The sequence below is a fragment of the Gallus gallus genome, chromosome 3 (genome assembly GCF_016699485.2).
Source record: "Gallus gallus isolate bGalGal1 chromosome 3, bGalGal1.mat.broiler.GRCg7b, whole genome shotgun sequence".
Classification (NCBI taxonomy): Eukaryota; Metazoa; Chordata; class Aves; order Galliformes; family Phasianidae; genus Gallus; species Gallus gallus.
The window spans coordinates 19,250,436-19,267,871 of NC_052534.1; the positions used below are offsets into that span (position 1 = coordinate 19,250,436).

The window sequence follows — 17,436 nt, forward strand, 5'->3', positions numbered from 1 at the left end:
AGATTATAGTAAATATGCTTCTCCATTTTTGTGTTTCTCTGAAAAATAAAAAGAGGAGAGGATGATTTCACCTCTTCTAAACATTTAAGGACAGGAAGTATTGACTATGGTTTTATTTTCTTTACTACTGCCAAGTTAACACATATTTTTCTTTTAAAAAATGGTATTTCATTAAGATGCAGGGAAGGTTCATTCTGGTATTTTACTTCTCCAGCTATCAGACAAGACCTGAGCCTCTTCAAGTGCCTTTATACACAACCACACCTGTGATCCTTACAGCACTGCAAGTCAGTTGCCTCACCTTCAGCAGAGGAGTTTTATTCTTCCTCTCTATACCAAATAGAATGACTAATAAAGATTAGTCAGTTCTCTCTCCTCTACAACAGAGAAGGTGGGATTGAAAAGCCACCTCTCTTTGAGAAGAACTGGATGTTTTTATCACCTACCTCATTTAAATGTTGCAAACACTGGGTGGATGTTGTTCCTCTCACTTTTTTGCCATTCCTCTCTGATACTCTCATTGTTGCAATAGGTTCTAACTCAGCTTCTGTTCACACAACAATTAGGTCTCCTGCCAGGTTGCTAGCACTAGGACAATTCTGAATTTGTTTTCATGATGTAGTAATAGCTACTTTTGACTTCAAGAAGGAATAAGTTGACAGGCCAAAGTTTTCCCTTTCTCTGTCAAAGTAATGGTGGTGGGTTTTTTGTTTGCTTGTTTGTATTTTTTGTATTTTTTTTCTTTGTGGTGGTGGTTGTGGTTATTTATTTATTTATTTTTTCTGCTACTGCTTTTATATGGAATAGAGCAGGAGCTGAATAACAACTTAACTTAATGAAAAGCAATACATAAAATTCCTGAATGTAGACTATATTTGGTGAGTAAAACTCCACAAACAGATGCAGTATGTAACAATATCCTGCCATAAAGTGGTATGTCATCAGGTCGTTATGGCAAAGAGCAAGAGAAAAGTCAGGTTCTATTTATGCTGGCATAAATCCATTTTACCTGTCATTTTCAACAGTGTAAATGAGGTACCATCTTCATTTTCCAAGGGAATTTGTTCTTAATATTGAGATTTATAAATTAGTTTTCTACACTGATGGAAGAAATGCCAATTTTTCCCAATCTCTTTAAAAAATAGATATAAAAAATATATACGATAATGTGAATGTCAATCCTTGTTTTTCCTTTGTGCCACATTATTTCCTATGCAGACACACCAATTAATAATAATAATATTACAAATAATTTGTTCTTCTCATAACTGCATGTAAGTATGAAGTTCAATCTTAAAACACTTAAGCATTTTCAAAAGCCTGTCGAATTTCCTTAAAATCCACCAAATTATTGTGTCTGCAAAAATAAACAACAACAACAACAACAAAAAAAAAACAATAAAGGAAAATTCTAACATTTCATTTTCATCTTTGAGAAAACAGATATGATTCCTCTCTTCTGAAACAGATGTTTCATTTTGAAATATACTCAAGAAAAAAAGCAAAAATATAAATCACAGTGTTTCATCTTAGATAAAAGACGTATTTTGTCCAACAGCCATGCTGGGACAAGGCTCTGGTAGTCAGACTATCTTTTCACATGAGTATTTACTTTTAATCAAAAAGCTGTTGCTCACACATAGATACCACAATGAGCAACAGCCTATTTCAGTTCCCAAATTAAAAAAAAAAAAATTAAACCTCCCTATGAAGTCTTCCTTTCATCCTATTTTGTCTACCAGAACACTACAGTCTGCTTCCTTATGACCCAGAGAGACAGCAGGAGAAAAGACAGCTGCCTAGCTACTACAGTGAACCTCCAGCCCAGCATGGAAGTGTAATGCACGGTCCAGACTGATGACCATTTTCATTTCAACCAAAGCAAACAATATTCAGTACAGACAAATAACAGGAATTCAAAAGATTTTTTGTGCCTTTTTTTTTTTTTTTTTCTTTTGGTGGATGGGGTTTTTTGGTTGGTTAGCTTCTAGTTTTGGTGAGTTGTTTTTAGAAATTTTCTAAATGCAATTGATGGTTTTGTTTCCCATCTCTTTGTTTTGAAGCAGGCAATTAATTACCAAAGCTTTTTTATCTGGTTGTTACAGTTTGGATGTTCCCTAAATTGTGATATTTATTATTCATCTGTCAATGAAATAAATTACTGTGCACTAGGATAGATTCTGAGAAAACTGTGAAAACCTGCTAAGTCAAATTTATATTTAATTGGCCAATTCCTCGCTCTCCTAAGTAACATCTCAGGCTGGGAGAAATTTGTAGAGAATTGTCATTTTAATTTTCCCCAATTTGTGACAAAAATATGTGATTTATTTGCACTACAAACCTAATTCTAACAAAATAAAGGACAGCTTCTTGGAATTAGTGAGATGTTACTCTTCTGATATTTTACCATTTTATATCTACTTTACATTTAATTTGCATGTGAAAGATTATTAAATGTACACAGAAACAATGGATTAATATATCTCTGTCAATGCATATCTCGTGGAAAGGTTTATTTCACTTCTGAGTTTTTTTTGGTTTTTTTTTTTGAATTATTTACTTAATATTGCAAGAAAGCTACCGCTATTCAACACAGACTAAGGCTTAAGCTGTTTTATCAAATTACCAGTCTCTGCATTATGAAATTATAAATCAATTAACATAATAAAAACAAATTATACATCGTAAATAAAATGTCAATTTCATGACTATTCATGGTTGAATCATATTTCAGAAAACCATGAATCTGGTACTGAATCTCTTAATAGAATACTTCCCAATCTGTATTTCTCAAAAGCTTAAGAAGAATACTAACAGATTCATAAAACTGTATGACATTTCTTTTGTTTGAATTGATTCACAGTGGCGGCAGTATTATTTATTCTCAACAAAATATATCAATAGCATTTTTTGTTATATGCTGTTAGAATATATGACTTGCTCTTACAGTTTCACACTCCTAAATCCTATTTCATATGATACATTTCAAATGTCTCACACTGCCCCTCAAGTCCCAGTACTGCTTACGTTTCTGACTACTGTGTTTCTGAGTTTGCTGGCATGTAAAATCATGGCATTGCAATTATTACAATTATTACATAACTGATTCAGGTTTAAATATCGAACATACTAATACCTTATTTCTTCATTATTTATGTACTTGTTCATTTTCTCTTTGAGGGACACAGTTCAAAGTACAAAAGTCCTTCAGTTATCTTCTCCTTTTTTCATTTGCTTCCCTTCAAGCAAATGATGTAAGACTTCCACATTTTTTATCATATGCTCACTTTATTGTATTCAGCTTCACCAGGAATACTCCTAAATTACTCTAAATAAAGAATATTCCTAGAGATTCTTCAAGAACCAGCCAAGCAAATTATCCATCACAATTATGAAACTTATATATCTGTATTCAGAATATTGGCTTAATTTTAACTTCTGTTGTCATCAGGACTTGATACATATAGGGTTCTTCCCACTCGTGAGGATAAGAAACTGGAATGCCTCAGTATATGCATGCAATGAAAGAACATCTCCAGGTGGACAAGCTGAAACATCTCTGAAAGGTATTCTGAAGGACAACTCAAACAACACCCAGAATTGCTACTTCACAAATATTAACCTATACATTTTACAAAACTGAACATATGATTTTTACAAACAGCATAATACCATGGACCTATTCATAAACTGCTCCATAAGGTAGAAAGTAATCACATTAACGAACCCCGTGGTTTCAGGCCTTAGACGCAAATCTGCTACTATATGACATTACATCAGATCACTGAACCTATCATAATTTTCAAATTCTGTTCACAGCCTGAAATGGTGTCATCTCTATTTTAAAAATAATTTATTCAAACTGCTATGGTGCCGTATGCAGATGTTAGTATGTTATTTTTCAAATGACTTTTACGATACGATAACTCTTCCAAAAACCAATAAGATTCTGAAGAGATTTTTTGTATCAGTTTTACTTATCTGGTTTAATTAACACTGTCAGTTCAAATAATGCACTTCTGACTATAAATCAGCCTCTGGTTTTCACGTTTCTAAAGGGGGAGTAATAATACGTATTCACCTCTGTGATCCTTGAGTGGAACATGCTATTGAAAAAACAAAACATTCTCCATGTTAGTACTGTGGTACTAACGTGCAAGTTACCAGAAAAATGTACCCAGAAAGAACTCAACCTACTTTAGTATAAACCTTACACAAGACAAACAATTCAAAATAAGGTGGTCCTCACAGAGACTTTCAAGCAAAATTTAACGGAAGGTAAAAAATCAAATCCTGTCTGTTATCCCGAAGCAAGTCTGGATGCAGAATAAATCCAAAACCAAGGACTGGCATTTTATGGAATAAGTCATAAGCAAAGACCTGAAAGCTTTTCCCTGCCTCTGTACAGGGGCTTGGAAATTAGCCATATGTATAAATATATACATCAGCAAGAAATATACATTTTGGAAATACCTGTTTTGAAAAACTTTGCAAGAGAAAAAGTTACCTTATACAACACTGGAATAAGAGCTCTACCACAAACGTTTAGATGTGGTTTCTCCTTAAGAATGAAGAATTTTGAGTAAAGACAAAGGACAGAAAATCTCTTCTAGTGGAGATTCAGCATCTACCCCCAGGCAGCATTAGAAGAGGTCTGACAGGAACTTATACTCACTAAAATTAGTGTATTTGAGAATTAAACTGAAATGCTCTGAGGTACATGCACTGGTCAGTGTGTAAAAAGTCATACATCTTCCAAATCCCTTTAGAAAGTAATGAGCATGCGTCACATTCAAAAGGAGCCTAGACAACCTTAAGGGAGAATTGATTCATATCTGTCTTCAATTTTCTTAGCACATACATTAGAAAGAGCTAGACCTAAATCTAGGTGTATATTTGAGACCCAAATACCAACTGTGGCTGCATTTCATACTTGCTGCGTGACCTTCAGCAAGTCATTTAATCTGCCTGTGCTTCAGGTTCCTCAGCTGCAGAGTGGAAGCATCTCTTACTTTTTGTTGTAATTTGTGGGGATGGAAAATGCTGCATATGAGGTAAAAAATATTCTTGTAAGTCAAAAAAAAAAAAAAAAAAAGAATCTAAACAGTGTCCACTTGAGTCCCCTTCTTACCTTATTTCAAGTGCTATGCACCCACTCAGGTTACTTTGACATTTACAGTTTTTCCTGATTTACCACATCATAAGGAAGATAGAGTCATGCTTAGCTGAACATTTGTTGACATAATTAACATGCTGCAAGAAAAGAAAGACTTGCAAAGCTCAGGCTCACCAGTACATAAAGATATGCACATTTTAGAAAACTGAGAATAATGTACAAGAAAAATTAAGTTTGATGATTTAACATCAGTCCAAATTAAATTAATTCCCAAGGAATATATTTTGGATAAAGATCAAATAAATCCCTTTAGACAGAAAGCTTGAAATGGGGTTTTGTTGAACATCATTCATGGTACAGCTTCTCCCTGCACTGATTAAGCTCATTGGCTGTGAGCAAGAAGTTTGCCCAGCAAGTGATCTATCTTTTTTTTTTTTTCTTTCTTTCTTTCTTTTTTTTTTTTTTCTTATTTCAAGCATGTCTTGTTTGAAAGGGATAATTGTGCCCAGCAGATCTTGTTTCTAACGCTTCTTATATATAGTGAAATACTGTAATTTAACAGCTTGCTGGGGGAACAAGAATTTGTTCCAGTTCCTGATTTAAATGTTTATGCTAATTGCTATTTATTGGCTCAGATGCAAATGATAGGTTGGCCAAAGTGAAATTTTATGACGAGCAAACTCCCCCCTTTTGTGCAAATTGAAAAAGTGAAACAAGAAGAGGATGAAATGAGCCGAAGATGGTCTTAATGGTTGCTTTTTAATGGGGAAGATAAAATTAAGACTGATTTACGTGGCCAACTCCCCTGTTTTCTCTTATCAGCTCATTTGGCAGGAAAAATGGAAAAGTAATTGTTCCTCTTTCAATGTGGGCCTCAAACCATTATTTATTGGCTGAAATTAATCGCTGTTTATCCTTCATTCACGTGGAAACCGCTCTATCAGCATTATGAACCCCAGCAACTCAACTAGTCCCTTGCAATTTAGCCAACAGCAAGTGCAGATCCTGATGAGCCGTGCCTTAATTTTCTGGGCTGTGGGAGTTAATGAAGACTCCTTTCTTAGGTGGACATATTTGTATTTCTACAACATTAATAACAAAGGCCCACACTTTCTCTTCTGCAGCATGTAAACTTTTTTTTTAATAGAGAAAAAATAAGACTATTCCTAAAGCTCAACAGGGATGAAAGAGAAAACAGAGTGAAGATCAGCATTTCCACATACAGAGAAGATCCTTGTGAGCTGAAGAATACAATAGGCAACTCTCTGACTGCTTCACAAGATATTCTGTGCTATGGAGTGTGTAGCTCAATTGTAATGGTTTGCCACTGAGTACTGTTTACGTTTATCCTTCTTCTCCTTATGTTTTATTTTCATTGCATCCACCTTCCAGCCCAGTAGGCTCACTATACCGGCTGCCCATGCAGTTAATGTCAAAAGGAAACTATGCATCTGGGACAGACACAGCTGCATCTTATCTAATTCTGCCAAAGGGAACCAACTGGTGTTAACAATATGCACTTCAGGCAGAAGACTTTTACCACTTCTTTTTTGAGATGGTGCAAAGCATCACCCAGCTCTCCTTTCCACATAGCCAGGAGGAGAGTCAAATTCTTTCCATTTTTTTTTCCCAGCCCCAGAATGCCCTTGGAAATAACATGTTTGATTTCAGTAGTAGTAGCAGTTGCTGGCTTGAAAATATCATCTATAAGCAGATGCAGTTTATATCATAATAGAGTGAAAAATGAATTTTTAAGCAGAGACCGTAGGAACTGTCAAGCTGGTTCAGTTCTTAGATGCACCTGGTCCATTTCTGCACCTGTGACAGTGGCCGGTGGATAGGATAAGTAAGAAGGTGTGAAGCAGTCTTGTTTGCTTCTTTCATCTAAAGGCCAGCTTGATTTCTAATTGGTCAAGACAGGCTTTACCCTGAAGCATGGAGTTTAAAAGGTTCAAGACCAGCAAAAGCAGCAGGAGATGAGAATTGTGCTTCTGCTAAACATTGGTTCTGAACATCACTGTTTAGGGATATATATGTGCTTAAATACATCCATATTGAAAAACCATCCTAATTCTCTAGATTTCCATGGGTCCAAAAGAACGTGTTAAAACTGAGCAAGTTTTACACAGAGCAATGTGCGCAGAAACTTCAGCTATAGTGATGTATTATATAAATAAATATTGGTTTTGTCTTCATTTCTTCATATTTTCCATGGGCTGGATCTAAAATTACATTGGAAGTGAATAGACATTTTTCCACTGATTTACATGTGTTTTGGATCTCATCCAAGATTGGCACGTTACCATTTTAGAAAGGGCAGAGGTAGTGAATTTGTCTCAGATTTGTAAACCCATTAATGAATTTCCAGACCTGACTTATGTTCAACTCACTTCTTACAGAGAGGGCAGGAATCTGCAACATACGTGTGAAACTGATATTGGTATCAAAAGCTATACAAAATGTTTTAATTAGTGAATTAATTTGCAGATAAACATATCTGCCTTAATCAGTATATAATTAGAAACCATAAGAGAATGTAAGCCTAGCTTTACAATAAAAAATAGAAAATACAAATATTCTTAAGTTATGATTCTAAGCAATGTAGAAGGAAGGGATTCCCTTGCTTTTGGACATGATCCAGCTAAAACTACTTGCGTACATATACTTCAGAACCCCACACAGATTGAGAATATTGCTCTTGCAACAGGTTACACGAAGCAGCAAAGGCACTGTGTTAGGGCAAACTGATGTGGAAGGGAAACGGTGTTTACATGAGTAAGCTGACAGGTCAACAGTATTCCTCTAAAATCTTACTGATTCTTCATTACTTCCAGTTTGATGTTCATGGTCACATGTACAAAGAGAAGAAAATAGCAAACTGTTCACAAATGCAAATTTGGAAATGTTCCATTTGGGTGCTGTACTCTCACTGGAACATATAAGGTTTTTCCATTTTGTTTCTTATCTAAGCTCTGACCTTGGCCCTGCTTCCAGTTAATTTAGTGGGAATTTTGCCATTAACTTCAATAAAAGCAAGTTTAGACCCTGAAGACATTGATTGTGACTGTGCTACAGTTCACCTCTGCTTATTGGAACATGCTTCTTTTTTTCTAATTAAAGACAAGCCCGGGTCCTGGAGCTAAATTCTGATTGTATTTTGGTCCAGATGTCTGAACTTGCTTGCCAAAATGGGACTCATAATCCTGTACATAAAAGCTTCATTGAAAGTCTGAATTTCAGAGATAATGACCATGCAGAAAAAGCCAGTACCTACACTGTGTGTGCTGTGCCCATGCTTTCAGGTGGAGGTTTATGTGTTGTGACAAACCTCAGAAGGATACTTCTATATCTAGAACCCATCTCAACTTCAGTCTTGAAGCTAAGAACGATTTCTAAGTCACAAGATTATCAAACTAGTTACTTATTTCCAGAAGTAAATTCTTTCACATCTCTTGAATCCCAGTTGTCTTTATTAAAGAAGAGTAATTTTATCTTCTCAGTTTCCAGAAACAGTGCATGTTTGTTTTGTGCTGTCAGGGAGTTCAGCATGAAAGGGGAATTTCAATGAAAAAGAAAAGCTGATCTTTCACTGTCCAATGGACTAATAAGTCCCGTTGTCAGTGCCAAGGTGAGTTCTTGACTACTAAGGATCACTCTTGCCACTGCAGGAATGTGTGCTTCTACTTTGTCATTCAAAGTACTGAGGCTTTAAGAGGAAAGACATGATAAACAACAGATCTGTTTAACTTTACTTTGACTTTACAGATATATCATTAAATTCAACAGCGTTGAAGTTAGCTGTGGACTCAGACTTTTCTCACTGGTTAAGAGCTTCTTTAATATTATTTTTATGATTAAAATGCTAAAATTATATGATTTTCCTCTTTCAGAGTATTCTCATTAGTTTTCAGAATTGTTAGAGTCCACTTGAGTAATTTACATGTGGACCTTTAATGCAGCTGTATCAATAACTGAATTCTCTCTGGCCTTGCTGACCATAGTCCTTCCATCTAAATGTTATAATTGATTCTGAATACATTCTGATGCAACAGCACTTGGGTGATACAGGAGTCATAAAGGGATCTGGAATTGGGTTTTCTTTTATTTGTATTGTACAAGTACAAAGGCACTAGGTACTTAGGAAGCACAACAAGATAATTCCCTGTGTGGAAAAACTCCACAACAAAACATATTCTCGGTAGAAAAATACGGTCCTAGGGACATGTGAGAAATTTGCATGGAAAACTACCTGGGGACAGTGAAGCACTGTTACTGCTGTTCTTCCAGTGCTTGTCTCTTATCAATGCTTTGGACAGGAACTTTGCCTTAGATTGTTGACATTTGTATATAGAGAGGATCTACTTATGTGGATAACTCAGTCATACCTATTTAACTAGAAATATTTATGCAATTTGTGATATGCTATCATTCTTTGAAGGAGTCTTAAGATAGCACATTCATGGAAGTAGGTCATAGTATATCTCTAGATCAACCAAACAGAACTCATATGTGAATGAATGTAACCTTCCAACAGATGTTCTGATTTTTCTGTATCTATGACTTGTGAAATTTTCCACGTACTGTTTTATCCTCTCAGGTGGATCCAATTCCCAGGCAACATTTCTGTCTCCCTCAGGAATCTGGGAACCTATTGCCTTACATATTATACTGTCATTCAACGTATGCAACACGAGTGAAAAAGACCGCAGTTTCTATTTTAATATTTATTTTGATCTATGTTTATCTGTTTATATAATCAGAGATGGTGGCCCTACACTCTAATTGGGCAGCTTTCTAATTGCATTTTCACTGGAGAAATAGACATTCAGTCCATGATAATAATAATAAAAAAATATTACTTCAGATGCATTTTATGATGAAATCATCTCAATTAAGTTCTTTGCTCTTCAAAACAAGTGTAATAATGTTTTCCTCACAGGAGTGTGGGGAAAGCTGCCTCTTTCAGCTGAACTGCTAATTCATTTGAGAATAACAACCTGTCTCATCTTTGCTGGGATTTTCTCAACTGTTTATCTCAAGCTAACAGACTTCAGCTGAACCCACCTTTTTCATTGAACATGGCAGAAGCCTTGGAGAGAGAGGGACCAATCAAACTTTCACAATATTTCTACCGTCTTTGTCTTGAAGGCAAAGATACCCTACCTGGGTTTACTGAAATATAGACAGCTTCAGTGTAAAGTATATATTATTTGTCTAAGACAGAAGACACTGATACCCAAATCTGTCCATTACAACAAGGAGATTTATAGATGGAAACTCACCACATACTCTGGTATAACCTGGTCCTCTCTGAGATTGACTGGGACCTGTGGTAAGCAGCACTCAGTTGTTTTTGATGGACGTCCCCTGCAGCTTTCCTTACAGGGAGGCATCAGCCTTCAGTTTATCTTGTAGGACAGTTCATCTTTAAGAAATACAGGAATTCTGGAATAGAAATTAAATCACAGCTTCACACATTTGCTAGTGTTGAACAGATATGTAAATCAGAAGTTTATAAATGATAGACACTTCTATAGCTGGATGAACCAGACTCCTGAATGGAGCCATTGGTAAGTCGATTCTGTCTCACTTTTAGAAAAGCAGTTTAAATGCCTATAACAGCTCAGAGTAAAGATGGTGCCCAATCTGAGCTCAGCCCTCTGGCCAGCAGATGTATGCAAATGATGTCTTGCTGGGTTGCCACACAGTGCTGTACTGGGAGTTTCTGGTTACGCCAATCCCAGTGCTAGCTAAAAAAGACCTCAGTCTTTTTCTACACATCTGCATCCTTCATAACCAAACGTGCTACAGGAGTTATAGCAGATACTGTGATCTGTTCAATGGCATTAGACCTGATTTAAACTAGTTTAAATTAAGGGACAGTCCACCTTTTCATTTTTTGAAAAATGGATGGGTTTTCATTTCTATCTAAAAAATATGTAGGTAGGCTCTACAGCCTACCTTCATTCCTGAAAAACATAATTTTTTAAAATCTTAATTTATTTTGAACCAGGGACCTGATTTTTTTTTCATGTCATCTTATTATGGTATTATGTGAAACACTCATAACTGATCTCTAAGCTCTTGCACAGGACAAGTCACAAGTATACAGATATCTGTCATAATTCCATCAGCAACTTTCCTTCCAGAACAAAGTCCTACTTTGCTCAGTCATCCCTACTACAGAACACATGACTTGCTTTGTCCAGTCCTGCTTCCATTCTCCCTGTTTTTTGAGCTCTCTGAGTCAACTTTTTAAGAAAATGGGACTAGAAATTCAAATAGCATATGGGATGAATAGAAAACAGAATTTCAGACTAGTAACTTTAATTGCAAGTTGATAAAGGGTGGTGAATGTTCCCACAATTCAAAGATTAGTAGTTCCCAAAAACCTAAAGTTATGCTGTTATTCTTTTTCACCTTGACATCAATGCCTTTGTATCTTATCTGGACCTTCTGGATCCAAGGAAGCCTTCTATCAGTCTATACTTTTCATTGTTAGGATTTATGTGCAAAAAATAAAAATCACTACTGAACTGATAGTTATCAGTCCAATTTAGTACCTCATCTTGACATGGTTTTGTATGCTTACAAATAAATGGTTTCACTGAATTTTCTATTTTAAAATAATAGAAAATACAATCAGTCATGTAAAAAAACTTTGACATTCTGTCATAAAAATAATTTTATTCATTTATTTTATCATGGTGCATAATCTGAAGTTCACATAGATACTGAAAGATTTACACTGAGACTATGAAACAGCTTATTTTAGCTAAAGGCTGAAAAGAGAGAGGATCTGAGAAGTCTCAGTCCAGATTCCCATCTTCTGCCTTCTATAACTTACTAAAATGTGTAACTTTAACCACATTTTAGACCATTTTTCTAGAGAGGATATTTCCTACACAATGTTGCATGGGGAAATAGATATTATCTTTTTAATCAGCAGTCTGGGTTTAGGTTCTTCTAAAATTTCTAAAATGTAAATTAGCAGTGAAATCTCAGTAGCTGTTTAAAATGGATCTACCTAAATTAAACTAGGTATGCTTGAGCTTCAGGGAAAAAAAAGAAAAATAATAATTCCTAAAATATTATGCACATTAGCATTTCAGTTTTGGTTTTCATTTCTTTCTCTGATAGACACACGTATGTATAAAACTTTAATTAAATATGTTCTGTAGATTCACAGACTTAAAGCAGATTATTGTATGCAGTGCTTACAATTTTCATATGAAATGTGGAGCTCATCATTCACTCCATGCTCAGATGAGAGTTTATGAATGGATTTTTTTAAGCTGCCTTTTGTTTAAATAAGGCCAATTTTATCCTTTTACAACTTCCCTTCAGTTGGAAAACCTGAGCTGCAGGCAGCACTGCTTTGATGGTAACGCACAGTAATGCCTACCTTGCTCATGAAGAAGGTGTCAATGACAGAGAGAAATATGATAGTCAGTGGAGAAATAACTTCATTCTAAGGAGTGCAAAGCAGGTATCTTCCCATGGCGCAAACATAAATTTGCAAAATATTCCCACTCAAGCAAAAGTTCCCGAAACTGAGGAGCTATGCTTAAGGATACACTGAGTACAGATGACCTCAAAAAATATCTTTGTTGAAAAGGGACTCATATAGCTAAGGTTATACAGTGACTGTAAGTTCAGAGAGTCTGTCCATAAAAGTAACACAGCCAACACTATAACATAGCGTGAAGGTAGAAGAGTGCTCAAGAACGAGCAATGAAGGCAAGAACTTGCGTTGACATGCTAACTTATGCCAGCCTTACATAGTGTCAAGAAAAATATTTTTGTGCTGATAAAACACAAATTTGGCTAGATTCATATCAGGGAGAACCATTTCTGATTTTGCCTTTCGTTTATCCAAACACACCACTGAAAGCGTAGATGTTCTGAAGCAGATATGCTAAGCTTGGTTCAAGTGTTAAATACCAAGATATTGGGGCCACGAGGTGAGAGTAATTTCAGAAACCAGAAAAATTAAATAGCTTTTATTTTAACCCGATAACTTTCTCAATCCAGTTTACAGTGGTTAATTTTTAATTATTATTTAAAACAACAACAACCTAATTCCCTTAAAAGTGCAAAATCATAAAATTAAGAGGACTAATTACCGATGCACTTGTACAGTTTGTAAGCAGTGAGTGCCAATATGCAGTATAACTAGGCCCCTGCAATTTCCTGTCAGGTCCAAGTTTTCAGGTTATTATTAAATGTCATTGCTTTAAGCTTGCTGTGGGCAAAAGGTGCCGGGGTAAATTAAGTACAACAGTCTCCTAGTTTCCTTTCCCAAGACATGTTCCTAAGTTGTTTCCTTCAACTTCCATGAGACCTGTAGGTACTTAGAATATGTTTCCATCTAGCAAATCAATCTACACTATGCATCTGCCAAATATGTGAAACTACAAACTAGATTTTGGCTGACATCTCTATCTCAGCATGACAAATGCTAAAAATCTCTCCATCTCTCAAAAAATTAAGTAGAAAAAAGCAGTAGAAAACCCTAATATTGGTTAAAATGTCAGTTGAATTAAATGAGAGTGGTGTGATCTCTACCCATGGGGGGAGGAAAAAAGCAGAACAGGTATGTTAGAGGTGTAAAAAAATATTGAGTTTCACACATAGCTTGTAGGAGTTGACAAGTCTGCTGGCAGCTGCCTGGTCACGGGGGGCTATGGGAACACAGGAAAATGCAGACAGTGTCTTGATACTGAGAAATGGGAGAGAAACAAACAGAGCAGGGCAGTGGATGCATTTCCTGACTCGTTAAACCTAAAATTGCTTTGGCCTCAATTCTGAGTTCCCAGAACTGAGAAGGATCAAACTGATATTAGCAATGGAATTAAGGTACAATGAGTCTCCTTTCTTTACATAAGTAATATTTTACAAGACAATGTTGATTCCTATTGGGCAGCAAACCGGGAAGCAGCCGCGAGGAGGAAGAAAAGACAAGGCCATTAACATGTTCATCTGGCAGACAGCATGGACAGGGTGCAGGCACCTTCTCTAGGGAGAGCTGTCCTTCTCCTGGGCTGGGAAAAGGTAACCCCCATTCCGCTGGCTTTTGTCAGAAAATCTGTCTGCCATCACTTCCCTTATTTTGCTAATATCTGACAGGCACTATCCATCTCTCCTTTCTGCTGACATAATTTACTACAAATAGACATAAATGTGTATTTTAGGTACATTTGTGCATGTGGTTGTGGCAATTGTAAACATCTGCATGCTCAGATCAACATCTAAGGTGGGTTTTCTTTACCATAAAACTTTCCCATGAAGACTGATATAAAATTCTTTTATTTTCTGTCCATTTTCTAGCCTTTTGCTTACTCTGATTGATCACCTGGCCTTTCCCTACAACCAAATAATGGCTTCATTGTAGTGATGAATCTGTATGCAGCATGAAGTCTATACATACCGGGAGCTGGTCAGACAAAAACCAAAATATAAATAAAGATTTTAATGTGTAATCTCAATTTTTTTCAGTATTATTGTGAAGCTTGAGCAAGTGAATGAAAATATGATTCCACAGATACTATTTCATACCTTACTGCTGAAACTTTTAAGCTATATTGTCAATAATTTCCAGGTGATGAAAGAGAACACATTATGGTTATTTTCAGTTTTGAACTATTATAGTGTTGAAGCTTTTGAAACTTTGAAAGTTGAAAGTTTTTGATCTTTTCCAAGTAGTCAGTGTAATAACACATGATCACAGTCTGTCTTTCCGAATACAAAATTTTATGGATAATTATCATAGAATCATGGAATCATAGAATGGCTTGGGTTGAAAAGCACCATAATGATCATCGATTTTCAACCCCCCTGCTATGTGCAGGGTCGCCAATCACTAGACCAGGCTGCCCAGAGCCATATCCAGCCTGGCCTTGCATGCCTCCAGGGATGGGGCATCAACAACCTCCTTGGGCAACCTGTTCCAGTGTGTCACCATCCTCTGTGTGAAAAACTTCTTCCTAATATCCAACCTAAACCTCCCCTGTCCCAGTTTAAAACCATTCCCCTTGTCCTGTCACTGTCCACCCTCATAAACAGCTGTTCCCCTTCCTGTTTATATGCTCCCTTCAAGTACTGGAAGGCCACAATGAGGTCTCCCTGGAGCCTTCTCTTCTCCAAACTAAACAAATTAAGGTTTAAAATAGAGGTTTTAATTAGAGGTTTTACTGGTCAGTCATAGAACTCCAATTCCCGTATATCCTCTAAGTATCCTTTTTTTGGAATGATATTTTATCCTATTGCCTTTGATGAATTCCTGCTGTGTGGTTCAGGGGATGGTGCTGCATTTGTTTCTTTAATCTGTTGCAATGGCTAAAATTTGAGATGGGTATTTTGATGCTAATTTTATGTGCATTGAAATAAATAAATTATTACAATATTTTTTATAATTGTTACAAACTCAAAGCTGTACTCATCTTGTTCCTATATGCTTATTATAGTACTTGGCAGAAGGAAAGATTTCACTACCATCAGCCAATCAACTTTGTGGGCAGTTTGGGGGGTGAAAAACCCCACCTCAGCACATCACTTGAGCAAGCTCTTACCTCTTTACACATACTCAAGTTTAATTGGCTTGGAGGTTTAAACATAATCTTTGCTGAACAGGGTTGTAATGAATTGAGCATGGTTTCTTCAGTCTTGGCAATTGGAGTGATCTGGGAATGAGGATCTGTGCAGACTTTCCAGGGACTCATAAACCAGCCCTGGGGCTGTGGGGCTTTGGGATGCCCCTTCCAAGGACATGCAACCTCAGTGCATATTCATATCTCAACCTGACATAGGAAAGAATGCGTCTGCAGTGGGATGAATCTATGTTTTGCATCAGCCCATCTTGCTGGGTAGATGTGATTTTTGCATCAGAAAATGCAGAACCTAAATTTCAGGTTAAAATTGTTAGCTGTTCATTTTGTGGGAAGTCAATCTTCTTACTTTTTTCAGTGCCAATATTTTTTTCATAACCTTCTTAAGAGCAATGGCTCAGAAAAGGCAATGTAAGGAGAAGTGCCCAGTATGGGCAGCCACACAGCCACACCTACCTTGCGAGTCTGGCTGCACTGTTCCTATTTTGGCTAATGACTTCATACTTTAAAGCACCATGATATCACATGGCAGGTTTTAGCAGATTTGAATTGTGTTGAAATCTTTAGACTTATTCCACCTTTATGCCGAACATCGGAGAAGCTCCAGTTAATCTTCTTTAAGGCCCTATTCGCTTAATGGAAACGCTTAGCTGCATAATTGCTTTGAGCCTATTGCTATTCCAAAAGGAAAATATAATAATCTAATGGTATTGTCTCTATAAGCGAATGAGAATTTCAGGAGTGGATGTTGGTGCCACCCATGTGATCCGGAGAGGTTAATGCAGTTAAAGTTATTTCACAGTCCATTAAGGAGCTTACGGTGACCCATCGACCTTTGAGCCAACAACACGGAATCCATTATCATCACCACGGAGGAGCCGGGGCTCCGCCGGCTCGACAATGGGCCCGGGAAATCCCAAGTTAGTACTTAGTCTAAAAAAATGCACTTTTCTTTCTGCTTCTTGGGTATGGCTATTAATACACCCTCCCATAATTTGTAACATTAACATTGCTGAAGGTACAGAAAAGGACATTGAAATGAAGACGTCAAAACTGCTGACTTGGTTCCATGTATGATAATATCGGCTACATATTGAAATGGTGGATACAGAACGGGTGAGCTCAAGATGAAGAAATCAAGGAACTCGAGGAAGTTTAACAATAAATTATTGAAGGAACTGAAGCTCATTTAAGCAAATATTATCTTTACTCCACATTTCCTGTTGCCACAAGTTGATATTTTGTTTTGGTTTTATTTCTATTTTTATTATTATTTTTAAGGTTCCAGGATTCTTCATATGATACAGAAACTCAGGAAAAAAATAAAAAACATTTGGAGCTTGCTGTATGCAGCATAGGCATGCTTTAGTTACACAAATATACTTAATTTATATTCCTTTATCTAGAATGTTTACTGTTCTTTCACTATAACATTTTTATGAAAACCGTCCTAACACTCTGCAGGAGGTTTATTCACAAGTATGCTTAATAATGTTAAAATACGTACACATCTCACAATGTGCAAAGGAATTTTCGAAAGATGGTATCAGTCACAGAGAAAACAGATTTGTGGTGCCAAGAAGTAAAAATTCAATTTTAAAATCTTGAACTTTAGCAATAAAGTGTCACAAATTTCAATATTAATGCTGATAAAAATGCAACTCTTCATGTTGCTTACCAAAATAAGTAAGAATAATCATATGATATGCACAT

General features: G+C 36.2%; 1 protein-coding gene across 2 annotated transcripts in view; it reads right to left on the reverse strand.

The window, feature by feature from the left end:
- SPATA17 (spermatogenesis associated 17) overlaps positions 1-17,436 on the reverse strand; it is a 189,531-nt gene that overhangs the window by 9,352 nt on the left and 162,743 nt on the right. For both annotated transcript variants that reach the window (XR_005858125.2, XR_005858126.2), the window contains one exon: positions 10,399-10,561. The gene's annotated coding sequence lies outside the window, so the exon portion shown is untranslated. The remainder of the gene's footprint in view (positions 1-10,398; positions 10,562-17,436) is intronic.